Raw genomic sequence first — 13329 nt, 5'->3', positions numbered from 1 at the left:
GCTCTTGATTTATGGGATATTCTATTAGGTATCATTATTGCCGGATTCTGAACTTCATTTGCTGGCTCTTGCCTCTGAGCCCATGGAAGGCAGGTGTTAGTTCATGTGAGGTTGAGCCCTCGCCACATTTCAGTTGGTATCCTGCATATAAGTCAAGACCAACGAGCGAATAAGGTTTGATGTTTTTGCCCGGGTGAGACATGGACAGACTTGGTGGCTGGAACACTATGTTATAGCTGTCCATATAATATTTAATGTATGAACTGTAATGGGTCAGACAAACCAATCTACAGTCATTAGGAAGCAGTAAACAAATGGTCAGGACGGGCCACCACACTGATCTAAAGTGACCTGCTGACCATCTGAACAGGCTCCAACAGTCCTAGATACAATGTAACGTGACCTCGTAGATGAGGAATAATGGGACAGGCTCACATAGTCCTGGTCTATATGTACAGCGTAAGACTAATGCCCCAGTTCTGGTGCATGGTAAGTCTTGGCATTGAGAGGGTAAGACTGAAAGAATATCAAGGTGCACCCTAAGAGTCCCTGCAGGGTAACCCGAGCCCATCCTTGTTTCAGCTTCTCACGGGGTGGGGGATAGATCCAATCATACCCAATTCTCCCTCCCCGGCAGGTAGAAGCTTGCAGAAAAAGTTATTATTGCCACACCTAGTTCCTAATATGTTCTCCACCTAAAACCAACACCCATATGAAAATACGGAATGCTATTGAACATACTATTGTCTACAGGCACATCACCTTTGGTCAAAAATCAGTTTGTCTATCGATGTTAGAGGTGAGGCTTCCTAGAGGGAAATGGTGTATATGTCAAAATATATTCAAATAAACTTTTGTTAAAGTTCTGCTTTTGCTATTTCCAGAATTAGCTTTATGACAACATGTATAAGACTATTTACATCCTCCTATACTTGTTGACAAACATAGTTAGCCCACTTGGGACATTCTTTATACAGTGACCTAATAACTGGTTTTTGGAAGGTAGAACCAGTGACATCATCACGACAGAGACGATACATAGGGTGTTGGATCCCGATCCTGTTATGGAAGGAATAGTTTTAAATCCTTACTTAGTAAAAACCAATCCCAGCTACGGGTGCATTATTGGGTTGGGGAATGTTATTGGCTGTTAAAAAATATCTAATTATTATTTAATATAGTTAATACTTTAAGACCACATAGTGACACCATAGGAGCTCACACTTAGTGACACACGTATGTTATGGGTGCTCATCCCACTACAAACACAAGTACCACGCTCATTTCCAAAATACAGCCCCGTATCTTAAAACTATGATTAGCATGTCTGCAAATATCATGAGATGCTAAAACATAGCGTTGTCTACTCGGCCATGAGTCAGGCATCTGGTAATGCCGACGAATTAAAGTAAGTAGGCCAGATAGCGCAATGATTATTCACCGTCCGTAAAACTAATTACTCAAAGCGGAATACAATGTTTTGGAATATCCAACACCCTATGCTTATAAATATATAAATGTGACACTCCTAATAAATGATCCTGCTAGTTATAGCATAGTGATGACAGGACTCGAATCATTAGAATGACCACATCAGAATATTTGAAATGCCACCATGGGTGCTAAATACCACAGCTGCTATAATGCCCTAACATGACAGATATATATATGTAAGTTCCACGAAACTTTTCTCATAAAAAGCGTGCGTTCCTGCGAAATTATTTATTGCTAAAGGCTGGAAGGAGAACGTTCCGGATATAAAAATGGTACTCAAGAAGGTTGATTTCATTTACGAAAGGAGGAGGCCTGCCTCATAGTGTGGATATACCTTGGTGCCTGTTGGGTGGATTGTTGGGTCAGAGACGGTGGTTGTTTACAGGTTCCTTTGACAACGTTAACGTCATTACTACTACTGTATTAGGTTGCTTGGCCTTTAGGTGAGGGTTCTGCCTTTTGTGGAACCAAGAAAGTTCTTAACTCAAAAATCGAGTGTTCGTACGAGATGTGCATTACATAATATCAGGTGTTTGAGCTTATAAAGGGCTAAAGACTTGGTGGCCAGGTTCTCCAATCCCCTTTCCAGAGCAGAATATTACACCTGGTAGCAGTGACAGGGAATTCAAAGGATGTCCTAACAGAAGCTCCAAATCGGGTGTGCATTGCTGAGTGACAGGATTCCTGTCTTAATGCCTCCCGGGCAGTTTGTATGGGACAGGTTATGTAAGTAATGTGGTTATACTGGCTTGGTGACGTTTCAGTGAGGCCTTCTCCTTGCCGCAGGTTGGGTGGTGGACGTTCAGAATCCTTCTCTGGAGTTTCTTCTTCCCTTTCTAGTTTCCTACTGAAAGGCATCGTGATCAGATTCTTTTCTGGAGATTTTATGACCCAAGTATGACCCACTGCCTCCTTTCGGTATATTTCACGACGTTTAATACCATTTCACTCTGTATTAAAATGTGGAATTTTTATATAGAGAAAAGGGGTCTAATAGAACCGGTCGGTTCAGCATCCTCTCCTGATCTGCCGCTCCAGATTGGGTGACGCAGCATGGTGCCAGTCACACAATTGTAGCATGTCACCAGGTGGCCGGTGGCCTTAAAGTGCCAGGCTCCCCCTCGTAATCGCCAGTCTCTGCACCAGCGCTGGAGCTGCATTTGGCCAAACGCATCTCCTGCATGCAAAATAGGGGGGGCAAGGAAGAGGTTAACGCATATGGGGGATCCTGCTAAAGGAATACCTCCAAAAATAAAAAAGGGACCTCTCAGCTATCATACGCATTAAAGCGCATATAGTGTCCCTATGATGGACAGAGCCTCTCGCGGCTGCACCATGAGGCTGTAATAGCCTTTTTGCCCCAAGCTGCTGCTTCATCACTCGATTAGGTGTCACCCACCAGTCATGTGGAGGATTCCCGGGCTTGGATTGGCTGCAGTTTGTTATTATTCAATTAATGCTGAGGACAGCCCTTCCTGATTGGCTGAGTCAAAGAATGCCGTCTGTACACAGAGTTTTCTCAATATTTGCTGAGTCAAAGTATATAAGAGACGTTTAACTGAGCCCGCTGTGATTGGTTGGCGGGAATCATTCCAATATCCCTGGCTGCTGATTGCGCAGTGCGTGCCTGTACTGGTGTATGACACATGATCTGCGCACAATATTCTCACAATACTTTGGGCAATAAACAGCTTTATTGAAATGCTGTTCTCCTCGCCGCCACACCTCTGATTTCGCTGTCACAAAATACCAAATAAACGCTAATATGTTTTTAAACAATTTTACTGAGAGAGTGGTAGATACGTGGAACAGCTTAACAGCAGAAGCGGTAAAAGTTAATAAAGTAAGGGAATTTTAAAATGCATGGGGTAGGCATGTGCCCGTTAGGTCCACGCCTTTCCATCAGGGAAAATGGGCAGACTTGATTGGATCAATGATCATTTTGTTGCCATGAAGTTATATGTAAATGTAAAGGGCTTTTTATAGGTATGTTTCATGAGGCTGAATGAAGCTGTATTTATGAACCACCCATCTGTTTATTTTTTTTGTAATATTTGTATTATAAACTGTTTTCACGGTACTCTCCCCCTTCACCAAAGCATCAAAAATGTGTGTGTATGTGTGTATATACAGTATGTATGCATGAATGTACATATATATATATATATATATATATATATATATATATATATATATACATACACGTGTGTGTGTGTGTGTGTACAATAAAGGGTGCCACATGTTAACTTTGAAAAAATGTATCTTTATATTGGGCTAGTATATATATATATATATATATATATATATATATATATATAAATATTTTACAGGTGCACAATAATTAACTCTCCGTCAGGTAAGCAAATAATATTATTATGATGTAATTTTAGTGTTTCCTCTGAAGCTTTAACAACATTAAAATAAACACAACTTTAAAAAACAAAGCTTTTCTCAAGAGCAAGAACCAACAACTGCCTGCTTTTTTGTCACATGACACTAAAGTGTTCCCGGACAAAATTACACAAGGCAAAATTTTACATAATTAAAGATTTGTTTTTTTTGGGGGGGGGGGCTGTGTTTGGGCATCAAGCAGGACTAGGAATGCTGTTTCTAATTCTGCATATTGTTTCAAAAATGTTAAATTCAACAGCGGTGGGATAGTTTGGAACCGTTTTTCGGGCAGGTAGCACATTTTCTCTAGTTCCAACGTTTCGGGCTACATACGTGGATAAAGACACATGCAGATGGGCAGCAGTTGCAGCCCTGCAGACCTGTTTGGCAGCAGAAATGATTGATTCGGACTCCTAGACAAAGTTTTTGTTTCTTGCAGCATGAAAGGTTAGACCGCTCTGCTCTACTCCATTCCTGATTGCTGAAGCGTATAATAAACATTTACAAAGCTTCTAATTGGGATCCCCGTGTGACCGCCAGATTACCTGGTGTCCCCAGGTGCATTTCTATCAAATGAAAGGTCACTCATTAACCCTTTACTCTACCTGTGTGCATTGTTTTCACCAGCTTAAAGGGACGCTCGCTTAGCCTGCCATAAGCACTTTCAATTTCCGTGTGATCCATTTTGGATCATGGGAGGATTTGCCCTTTACACACACTTTACCCACCCCCCCACTACATGCTGTACAGCAGTCCCCCTGCGCATGAAGTACCCCCTTCCAGTCAGCTTCAGCTCTGGTCCAGGGAAAGCTGGGGACAGGAGTCTGTTGAGATCCCACTGCGCATGTGTGATTTCAATGGGAGCACTTTTCAGCCCCTGATTGACTGCTTGAAGCACCCAACAGGTGCCAAAAATAGTGAGACCCTGTAGGAAGAGGGCAACTGCTGCTGCGGGGCTGCAACTTCTAGGTCAGGTAAGTGCTTAATTTTCTTCATTTTGGAAGAATGTATATTAGAGACATTTTCCACAATACTTATATCAGCTAATGGATCATGTAATTTATCTTATTTTGAGATTTATCTCATTTTTGTTCCATAAAGTTCCTTTATCCGCAGACCTGGAGGCGACCTTTGTAGGCTGCTATATGATACTCTGACTTTCATTAGTCAGAGTATCTGATTGGGTGATTAAGAGTGAGCCATTCTATTGTTTACCCCAGTGTGCTATAATAAGGAGTCACGCTGTTTGTCAAGAAGTAACAGAACTAGAACACATACACATTGCTAACGTGCAGCTGCCTTTAAATGAATATTACGAGCATTACAATGGTTCCCCCTATTGTCTCCCATGCAGTCATATTCCTGATATACCACGTTCGGTACAGTGCATGCGTGACATAATACTTGTGTCTCTGTGTAAGGATAGGAACTGTTTAGATCTCTTTGTTTTGATTCAAGAGAATTTTATATTACAAAGTCTGGATTTTGTTGACTTGTTCAACAGCTTTTGGCTGAAAAGTCCTCTTTCTGACATGTTTGCCAAGAGTTTTGAGGCATGGCTGGTAAAAGCAGAGGTTGTTAAATGGATAACGATGAGTGAGAAGTCAGTGGAGGGTTCAAGGGAGTCCAGGCATCCGTCTCGTGGAACATTAGAGTCAAGAAGGAGGTAAGTAAAAGGTAAAAGGATAATGGCGATGGTCAAATAAAGGTTGTCACATATGATGGAAGCTATGAGACTAAAACGGGTGCAAACTGTTAAATCTGTAGATATAATCAAATCTATTTGGAGTTATGGAGCCATGGATGTCATTTGTATCACTAGAGGCATGATGCTTATGTCATGGAACCACCCATAACATGTGTGCACCGGGGCATCATTAGAAGGACACCGCCAGTTACGGGAGTAAAACCAGGTTAAAACCTGAGACTTCTGCGCTAACTCCTGCATGGGACAGTCTAGTGTCCAATAGAGCCCTACCAATAAGCAACGTGTATTAAATATGCATCATTGGACCTCTTGGAGGAAAAACAATGAAGGCCTTACCTTTAGGAGAAGCTGCAGCTCAAACTAAAATAAAAAATTGCTTTCTGCAAATGGATGTGGGGTCTCATTGGACCACCTGTGACTCTTTTGCAAGCCAAAGCTGGAGCAGACTAATGTATCCAACCAATTATTAAACAAATTGAGGGGATAATGATCAGAAAAAAATGATATTTTAAGACAAATATTTTAATTACTCTCAGAAACTATATCTTTCAGATGCCAGGATATATATAGTGGAATCGCTGGTGGGTTGAGGTCCATATTGAAGACCACAAAGATCTCACCTGGGCAGCCAGATTTCAAGTTGGATTGAGGGGGTATTTATAAAGTATCCCTCTTAACAAGAACAGTCACTTTGTGGGACAATAGGTCCCATAGAAAAGTCTGTTTAAGGCCCCACCCCTAGACATGCCTCTTACCACACCCCCTAAAACAAAATTGCCCTTCATTGGCCAGTGAAAAAATGGAAGGTATGCAGAAGTTTGGGTCTTTTTATAAATTTGTTCGGCTCTTTTAATACATATGTTATATAATCTTTTATTTTTATTATTATCTTTTATATATATATTGCATCAGCGCTTCTTATAGAGCATACATTCCAAGGGTCTGAAGAAACTAGAACCAACGGACTAAGATAAATAAATACAATCTATATACATCAAAGCTTTATAAAGTCTACTATGATTGAAGTGTAATTATTAACAATCTTGAAGCTAGCGTTGACCAAACATACAGTATTTGCCCAAATAACCCCCACTCGTCTATTCTTTTTTTTCCTGTTAATCCTTTTAGCTCTATTCTGATGGTTCATAGATCATGGTGTCTGGTCCTTCTAGCAGGATTAAAAATATACCTGTTTCAGATATAGGAACAATACTTTTTTTTTGCTATTCAGGGTTTCAGATTCTGTGTTTGCGAACCTGCCAGAGAAATCGGCAGTTCCTTGTATGCAAAGGGCGCGACTCACAAGGACATACGTGTGCATGTCGTGGATGTACTTTTGTGCACAGATCAACTGTGTTTTCTCTGTGTTTGCTGGTAACCGGACATGCGGAACCCGTGTGTCCCAAATCGGACCAGTTCAGAATAAAAGTTTAGTTAAGATATTCCGCTAAGCCTTGTTAATTCTCAATAAACTGCTGCTTGGAGCACACATGGTTAAGTTTCGCTGCAATAAGGTGTCCTTCCGAGCTTTGAATCCGCTCCACGTGGCTGCAGACATTTATATGTGTTTAGGAAGGAGACATTAAATCAGGATTATTCAAATTGGTCTTTTCCTGATTGTCGTGTTGTCCGAGTAAACTGATGCAAACTGAGAAAAGGGATTTGAATGAGTTCAGCAGACTGAATAATAAAACGATGGCCCGAATGATAACTAAATATCACCCCGTGGCCAGCGTGAAACAGGAACGGCCAATTCGTTCTGTTGAGCTTCTAGTAGCAGAAGAAGAACACTGGACCAAATGACATTTGATTAGATGGGCTAAAAGTATCTAATAGGCTGATTCTAAACTTTGTATTTGTAGCACATTGTCATTGCTGAGAATACAGAAATGCCTTGCCACTATAGACCAATCATTTCTGGCAAGTCTGCAAGCGGAAACCCAAAGAGACCCACTGGAACAGCAGGCAAGGGAGAACCAGTAGGCTGACATAGAGAGCAGAAAAACACCAGTCAGGGGCGTGCAGAAAAATTATTAATAATTTTAATCATTTTATTTAATTCTACCCTGCTGCCAGGGTGGTTAGATCTGCTCTCTTCCTTTATCTATAGCTGGTCTCCTCCCCTTCATTCTGGCAGCTGCTCCTTCACAGGCACAGAGTCAAGCCTGGGCAGCGGCACAGTTTGCAGGATGCAGACACAACGTAGTGTCTTTCAAACATGTATTGCAGCTAGTAGTAGTTAATACTCCAGCTATTGAGATTACATTTCCCATGACTCTCAGCCAGTCTGGTATGTTAAGCATCATGGGAAAGGAAGTACTCGACAACTGGAATGCCAAAGGTTAGCTTTTTTATGGCAACTGTAGTTAGAGACTGGGGATATGGTGGCCGACACTACACACTTACTGCAGCTCCCATGATATACAGTCAGCCATCACTGGCTGGACCCCATAGGAATTGTAGACTGGGGTAGTTGTGGCTAATCTTTACCACTCCAACTATTGTAAAGTTCTCATATTGCGCCGGTACACGCTGGTCTGTAGCTACTACTACCATCATCATATCATTTTTCCTATTAATGGGTAACTAACATATGCCTCCCATCAGGAAACCCCTATCTTGAGCCAACAAATATAGGCAATGGAGATGAGGTCAGAAGCTATTGGGGTGGGAGACAAGGGGGAAGCTCAGGAGGATATTTTGCCCCCTGGAAAAAAATCCTGCAGACGCCCAGGGTTGTGCATTATGCTGAGTGAAATATTTTCATTCTGCTTCTTTCCGTATTCTATCCGTCCAAACCACACAACACAGAAACTTTGGAAAATGATGAATAATTCACACGTTGTAGCAGCTGTGTGTTGTATTCCGCGATTGTCCATCGAGCAGCTTCCTGTAGACAGATGGGTTAAGCACATATAACGTCAGTACGGTGCCTGCCCTGCAGTAAGGGCTGGTCTATGACTCTATGTGTGTTATTTTTTACTTAAAATGAATGGAATTCCTTCTTTATTTTCTCATCCTCCGGATGCCGCAGCGCAGGTTTTTTTCTGATCTCGTAACATGGTTGGGTCAGATTACAAGATGGCTGGAAAATGCCGTAATAAGCTGAACACAAGATGCTCGATTATAATATTACCCCCAGCACTCCTTTCATCCTACGATTGTCGTCCATATCAATGGCGTCATCCCGTGGGGTTTATGGCCGGCCAAATCATGTAGAAAATCCCAGCGTCTTAGCATGTGGTTACTCTACATTCAGTCCCCGGTGTCCATGTTTGTATATGTCGGTTTCCACTAAATCAACCAAGCCGGTGCCTGAGTATTAATCGCATCGTTTGTAGTGCTTCATGTAAACCTCAAAGCTAAGTGATCCTGGGAACTGAGCCAGGACTGCGGTGTAAGTGGGAGTTCGTGGCGCTGCGATCTGTACAACTGTTCTGTGTGTTTGTTGTGTTTATGGGCTTCTGAGTTTCTTCCATGGCGATCGTTTGCCTGCCATGTCCACAGAATGGACTCCTTAAGCAGTACCTGCAGAGAGCATTTGATACTCTTAACAAATTGCAATGAAATATGTAGCTCTAGAGACAGATCGGGTTTTGGCTCTGACTTGTACTTATGACATCATTATGGGGCACTGTATGCAGATGACCTTCATGATTCATTTGCATATGGTTCCACAAGATTTTGAATCTTAATATATTAGACCTTAAATATGTGCTTATAGATCTTCTGAAGCCATAACATACCCCCAATATTTCTACTGTTTAAATCAAAACAACATTGTTGGGGGTGTGGCCAGAGGCGGGGTTGGGGTGGAGCCGTACTGGAAGCACTAGCACGGGTGCTCAGCAATAGAGCATAGCGAGGTGGCCACTTGAACAGCATCGTAAAATTGGTTTTACAGATTCCTGGGCTGGTCAGTGGAGATCACAAGATCTTCACAACCGGTCCATGAACCTCACTGCCCCCAAAAAGCAGGGTGGTGGATCAACTAGACAGGGGCAGTACCTGAAAACTGAGACTGTCTCGTGACAAATGGGACTGTTGGGAGGTATACAATCAGAGCCGGCCTTAGGCGTTGTGGCGCCCTGTGCGGACTACTCCTCTGGCGCCCCCCCCTCACTACCCCCCCTCTCTGCCCCTTCAAACTACCCGCCCTCTCTGCCCCTTTAAACTACCCCCCCTCAAACTACCCCTCCCCTCTGCCCCTTCAAACTACCCCCCCTCTGCCCCTTCAAACTACCCCCCCCTCTGCCCCTTCAAACTACCCCCCCCCTCTGCCCCTTCAAACTACCCCCCCCCACTTACCTTGTTGCCGGAGTCCTGCGGTAAGAGCGGGAGGCATCCGTCTTCTCGCTCTGCCGGCATTTCATGTTGAGCGCCGGTATAGTCCGGCGCTCAACATGAGATGCTGGCACCGCGACGGAGTCACGGAGAGTAAGGGGCGCCGAGCGGTTGCCGAGAGCTTCACGAGCAACCGCTCGGCGCCCCTGACCAGGACTTAGATTAAAGCATCGTTTTTTTTTTAAAACTTTATTTAACATCAATGATGTTAAATAAAGTTTAAAAAAAAACAAAAAAAAACCCGATGCTTTAATCTAAGTCCCGGTCAGGCGCCCCTGCAACCATGGCGCCCTGTGCGGTCGCACAGGTCGCACACCCCTAAGGCCGGCCATGTATACAATATATAGTATATATACAGACACTAATAGGTGCAATCATTTGTGCAAATGAAGGCATTGCAGGGCCAAACATGCAAGTGAAGCACAAAAAGTGACATTACTGTACGTGAAATAATGTTCAAAGGACTCTGAAATAGTTATCTTATGAAGCATTAGAGCCGTGGCCTGCTAATTATTCACGCCTATTATCCTAAGGCAGAGGAGCTTTGACATAATCCTGGTTGGGAAAAGGCTTTTGTTTGGTGCTTGTGATGGGGAGGCAGATACTCCCCGTGATGTGCGTCCACCCATTGTACAGCGCTACGGAATTTGATGGCGCTATATAAAACAATAATAATAATGCTGCAATGGAGGGTTTGCCCCTGGCCGGGTTCCTGGCAGGCGGCAGTTATGTTGTAGGAGGATCGCTGAATCTTTTTGCTGCCAAAGCACTTTGGTAAATCTTATCTTTTCACACAATGATTGTCTTCTTTTCGTCTCCTACTTATGGTTTCTTAAAGAGGCATTAAGTGATTGCTGCCTGGGTAACTTTTTGTGTACGTGTGTGTTTTATACCTTCCTGCTTCTCTCATGCGTGAAGAAGAAATGTTCCTCGTCCATTATTTTATACATTTGATTACATAGAACTCCTATTGGTGGGATTTGGAGGTCAGATCGGATCCAATAAATCAGCGATATATCTGAGATCATGTAGATAGGAGCCGGATGAGCAAACCTGAGAACTTTCTAAGTGAGCTGACCCTGAGATTCTATAAAATTATTAGACCTTTAATGGCCCATCGTGAAGATTCTATGTAGAGAATGTGTTAACCAAATGACACATCAGTCCTTGTGGAAATTGTCATTGTTTAAAGATACACTCAATTGAGTCACCTGCATTCAAGCAGGGATATCAATGCTGATAGCAAAAGCATTAATTAGCGGTCTGATTTCATCAGATCAGTGTAGAGTATGAATGAGTCTGTGTGATCGTGACATTTTGCCTCTTCACCCTGAGATTAGAGCAAAAACCTTGAGTCTCAGGGTCCAGACCAGAGAGTTCCCAGGTATGTGTATGATAAAAACCACGTCAGGGGTGGGGATGTCTAAGTGGCCCTGGAGCTTTGAGGCCAATGGCTGCTAAATGACATGTTTGTTGCCAGATGGCTAGACTTGGGAACGTTCTGGGTTTTACCCGGAGACTCCAGGTGAACCTCCACTTCTCCGGGTCTGTGGGCCACTAAGGGGAAACTCTGGGTCATGGGAATGGCATAGCTGAACGCCCCACTGACCCCCACTTCCCCATTTAAATATATTGGATGTGATCATTTTTTATCCCAGCATCATCTGCTTTTTTTATTTGCAGACTGACTGATTCAGGAAAATGTCTAAAACACTTTATATATAGTGGTGTGTTGTGTTTTTTTTTTTGCACGTGCTATATTTTTTATAAATCACCTCTAGTACGTGAGAAAAACTAATACCCAAAACGTAATATAACTTCAAAATATAGTTCATTATACTATGCGTTATACGCAGCTGGAAAATTCTCCAGGTTGCGAGTCTTCATATATTTATCACTGATAAAGTTCCAAAAGATTATATATTTCAGTAGTAGCTCCAGGCAGGGTAACAAGGGTCATTTGCTGAATACTATTTCAACAAGGATTATGTATCAAAGGTAGGAAATCCAGTCTTCAGTTCATGTTACTCTTCTCTTCCACTCAAAAATTAAAGTGAAAAATCTTAATTAAAAAACTGGAAGTACGGTATATAAAGTCTACTAATTTCATTTTAAGTAGGTTAATTTCCTTTGATGCCAGCTCCACAACCCGTGGTATTCCAAACCTTATCAGGCGACCGGCGATGGTCTCGCTTCCTTTCACACTTACGGTTCCTAGACAGAGATACGCAGAGCTTTTGGAACCTTTTCAGCACATTGACCTCTATCACTTACTCTCCTGCTCAAGGCAAGTCTGGTCAGGTGAGGTCATAACTCACCCATTATACCCCCACCTGACGTATCAATGCATCCCCATACTTGTCCCCCCGTGCTTCAGACTCCCTTGTGTCTAGTGGGGGCAGCCAGTGGACGTTCCTCTGCTGCTGGTCGGTACTTCTGACGGGCTTCTATGACAGAGCACCAGAAGGTCATGTCACGCCGGTGCTCCACCATAGAAGCCCCGGCAGAAGTGCCAGCAGCGGAGGTTGTCGCACAGACGTCCACCGACTGCCAGAGATAAGGATCCAGGTCCCCTGCAGCGCTGCAGGGGATCTGGATCTTAGTCTTGTAGTCAGACCTCTATTTGAGGTCTGAATATAAGACGAGGGATATTTTTCAGAGCATTTACTCTGAAAAAACCTTGTCTTATAATCGAGCCAATATGGTATATTTGACCACCATTTATCTGTTATCTGCTATTAGGCACCATCCTACCTCTAATGTTTAGTACTATACAGCCATGTTTTGCCCCGACCTGGTAACATTTCTGTGAATGTTTGTGTAGTGCATAAGAAATATATATACTAGTTCCTGGATAATGATCAAAGTGACTCACTTGAAATAGCTCATAGCCTCGTATTTACTTTTTGGTCTCTTCAACAATGGCTGAGTTTGATTATCATAATCCATGGCAATCATTTTGCACTGACTAAAACAAATTTGGCATTTTCCACGAGCTTGGTTACATTTTAAGTACACAAATTAGTGCTGATGTAGATTTAGAGTCAGATATGCCTTTTCATCTGAAGAATAGACTGCTGAGGTTCTCTCTTTTGGACTAATAATGGCTACATTCATTTTCCAAATTCAGATTTACGGTTATAGAATTTGCTCGTTTGTTTCCAGTGAGAAAAAGAAAAATGAAATTAATTGAGCTCTCTAGAACATTAACCAAATAACTCTTAGCGGAGATTATATTTCATTATTTCCCTTTAAGGTTTAATAGCTTTTCCATTTCTATGGCAACTTGTCAGTGTTGTTTTTTGTGTCACATGATGACTGATTTTTTAAAATAATTTTATGAAGAGGTAACATGTGATTAAATTATGATTTCTTGGAAAGGTTTGGGCTTT

Source organism: Spea bombifrons, chromosome 10, assembly GCF_027358695.1.
Source record: "Spea bombifrons isolate aSpeBom1 chromosome 10, aSpeBom1.2.pri, whole genome shotgun sequence".
In the NCBI taxonomy this organism is placed as follows: domain Eukaryota; kingdom Metazoa; phylum Chordata; class Amphibia; order Anura; family Pelobatidae; genus Spea; species Spea bombifrons.
Note: the sequence above shows the minus strand (reverse complement) of the source record.